Genomic DNA, 3,549 nt, shown 5'->3' with positions numbered 1-3,549 from the left:
CCAGGCTCCACCAAGCAAGATACTCCAAAGGTGGGGCACATGACTAACCATGGACAATACCTGCCATCTCCCACATTGTCTGTGTGACCTTGGGCAGGTCGCTTTAGCTTTCAGGCTTCAGTTTCCTCATCTCTAAAATTAGAAAAATAGTAATACTTAACTCATAGGGCTCTTATAAGGATTAAATGAGCTCATTCATGAAGCGACTCTCAGTCAGCAATCAATATGTTCAGTGGACACTAGGGATTTTTATGGACTGAAGAAGTCACATGAAAATTTCTTGCAACCAAACACAGCACACCTAAGATATAAATCATATATGTATACAATGTGCTATATACCTATGAATATAAATTTGCATGCTGACAAGTATTTAATATACCTCACCAAGTGCTTTGAAATATTCGCTGCAATTACAGAATGAGGTTTCAAAAAATGTATGTAATGGTGAAAATATTTAACTCATAATTCTAAGGTAATTATCTGAACTATTCATTTATATATATTGAAATCTGATATTGTGTACATATTTCTATTAAGTAACAGAGTGGGAAAAGTTTAAGTGTCAGATCCAGGAGCAAGTCTTTGCCAAGACCCGCAGAGTAAGTCTCCAACTTACAAAAATGACTTCTCCACATATATCAGATTAAAGGGAGTAGAGAAGGGATTTCTTTCTTTTGTGGACCGCCAAGGATTACATCAGTAAAATGAGGTACTAGTCCTAACTCTGTCACTAGTTCTGTGCGACAGTAAAAAAAGGTAATATCTGTGGACCCCAATTTTCTCAGTCTTCAATGAAGAGGTTGGTTTTATATGCTTTGAGCTACAATGACCAGACAACCTTGACTCAACTATCTTAAATGATCAAGAGACATACCATCTTACTCACAAGACTTCCATAAATGGAACAAGGGTTTTGTTTTGCTCCTCTGCGATTCTCTTGGTGGCAGCCTTGTCCATGAGGAGGCTACAGCCCAGGTGACTTCTTTCATGATCATGAAAGAAGGGTGTTACTAAGCTATGCGTCACTTATAAACAAGATAAGATCCAACAGAAAAAGGGGTGCTTTCTAAGATAAGAAAACCTTTCCCCGAATCATCCTAGCAGTCTTCTCTGGAGCCTCATTGGCTAGGAGATAAAGTCACATGACTTTTTCCAAGGAAGTCATTGTCAAGAACAATCAGGTTTCCACAAATGGTAAAACAAGTTGGAGTTTAGCTCACAATCATGCTGGGAAAAGTTTAACAGCTGATAATAATTAGGTTTTTATCAACAAGGCTCTGGAGTAGGCAACCAACAGTATTTACTATCATCCTACAGGTCTCTTTCTTGTAAAATAATAGGATTAAGATCTTTTTGTCATTGTTTGATTAATTATGCCATGCTATGTGATAATGTAACACTGAAGTAACTGGCTTAAAAAGACAAATAACAATTGTATATGTCACGTGCTTCATGGAGAAGATTCAGATCCTAAAGAGATTCAAGTATGCTGAAAATGTTCTCGTAGCTCTGGATGGCCCCACTAATATGGGAAGGGGATGATTAACTTTACCTAGTTCATTTTCATTTCCTTTGGGGTAACAGTAAAATTGGTCAATCTTTCCTAAGGACTTAACAAATGAAGCCTGTGAGAAGCAAATTGCATCCTGGCTACCAAACTAGAAGTCAGCCTTGTGAAAGTTTAACTCTTAAAATTAATATATATTTTTCTCATACACAGTTATTCTCTTCCCCTTTCTAGCATAGAGCATAGTTAAGCTTTCCACTAGAAAGACCTTTCCCCACTCTTTTCTTTCTTTCTTTTCTTTTGCTTTCCTTTGCTTTCTTGTTTTTCTTCCTTTCTTTCATTTTCATTCTCTCTCTCTCCTCCCATCCTTTCTCTTTCTCTCATTTCATTAAGACTAATAACATTATTTCTCTATTTTGGAGAACCAGCCAGTGGCGTTTGGAAGATAGCTCATACTGGCTCACTGGAGCTAATTATGCACATCGCTTCTCAACTCTGAATTTGGTAACAATACGTTAGTAATGTAAAATTGGTTATAATGGGATAATTTACAAAACATAATTTGGCAAACACTGCAAATCAGTGTCTCCCCCCGCCCCCGCCAGAGTCAGTTCACCAGCACACTGTCAGAGGCAGCACATCAGGGTAACTAAGAGCAAGGATCCTGGAATTATACTATTTCACTTTAAAAATTGTCTTTCTTATTTAATCTCTCTGACCATCAGTTTTCTCATATGTAAAATAGAGATAAATAATACATATTTCATAAGGTAAAAATATAATGGAATAGTGCATTTTATAAGCATTATTATTACTTGTGGTAGAGTACAGGTAGACACAAATTCTTTGTATGGAAAGGTGGGATCTGTGTTCCCTCTCCTAGAATTGACATGTACATTGTGACTAGAATCTGATAACATGATGATACGCCAGTTTCCAGTCCCAGGTCTTAAAGAAAGTGACAGCTTTCACTTCTTGTCTCTTGGAATGCTCTTTTTGGAGTATGCCAGTGTGCTCCAGAGAAACAGAAACAATAGGAGATGGATGGATGGATGGATGGATGGATGGATGGATGGATGGATGGATGAATGGATGGATGGATGGATGGATGGATGGATGGATGGATGGATGGATGGATAGATGATAGATAGATAGATAGATAGATAGATAGATAGATAGAGATAGAGATAGATTGCTTTTAAGGAATTTGCTCATGTAATTGTAGGTTCCGACAAGTCCAAAGCTTTTAGTGCAGGCTGGCAGGCTGAAGACTCAAGGAAAAGTTGATGCTGCAGTCTCAAGTCCAAAGTCATTCTGGAGGTAGGATTCTCTCCTCCTCTGGGGACCTTAGTCTTTTTCTCTTAAGGTCTTTAACTGAGTATATGAAGCCTACACACATTATGAAGGGTAATCTGCTTTATTCAAAGTCCACTAATTTAAATGTTGATTACATCTAAAAATTCCTTCAGAGCAACATTTACCAACATTGACCAAACATCTGGGCAACATAGCCTAGACAAATTGACACATAAAATTAACCATCACATGAGGATAGCTACTTCCAGGTAAGAAGTCCAACTACATGCTGCAGCAAACAAATAAAGAGACCCTGATACTACATGGAGATAGACAGGAGAGCAGCTGAGAGTAGCCTTCCAGATATACCTGCCAAGGTATATGAATGAAACCACCTTGGATCCTCCAGTCCAACCCAGTCATCTGCTAACCACCACCGAATGAACCCAGTCAACACCACAGAGCCAAAGAATTGCCTAGCTGAGTTCTGCTTGAATTTTTGGCACATGAAATCATAATACAATAAAAAGGTTGTTTTAATTTACTAAGTTTTAGAGTAGTTCTTTATGCAGGAAGAGACAGCTGAACACTGTCTTTATGTAGGCTAGGCTTTATTCAGAGAATAGTAATGTAGATATTACTGCTATAGGAACTAAAAGAAATGCTAAGAAAACGTGACCTTTTAGGGAAATAAGTCCTGAGTAACAATGACTTTTAAAGCAAACTGTACTGTTGCTACTGAC

The sequence above is a fragment of the Pteropus medius genome, unplaced genomic scaffold (assembly GCF_902729225.1).
Source record: "Pteropus medius unplaced genomic scaffold, Ma_sr-lr_union100, whole genome shotgun sequence".
NCBI classification, from domain to species: domain Eukaryota; kingdom Metazoa; phylum Chordata; class Mammalia; order Chiroptera; family Pteropodidae; genus Pteropus; species Pteropus medius.
This window is presented reverse-complemented; position numbering follows the sequence as displayed.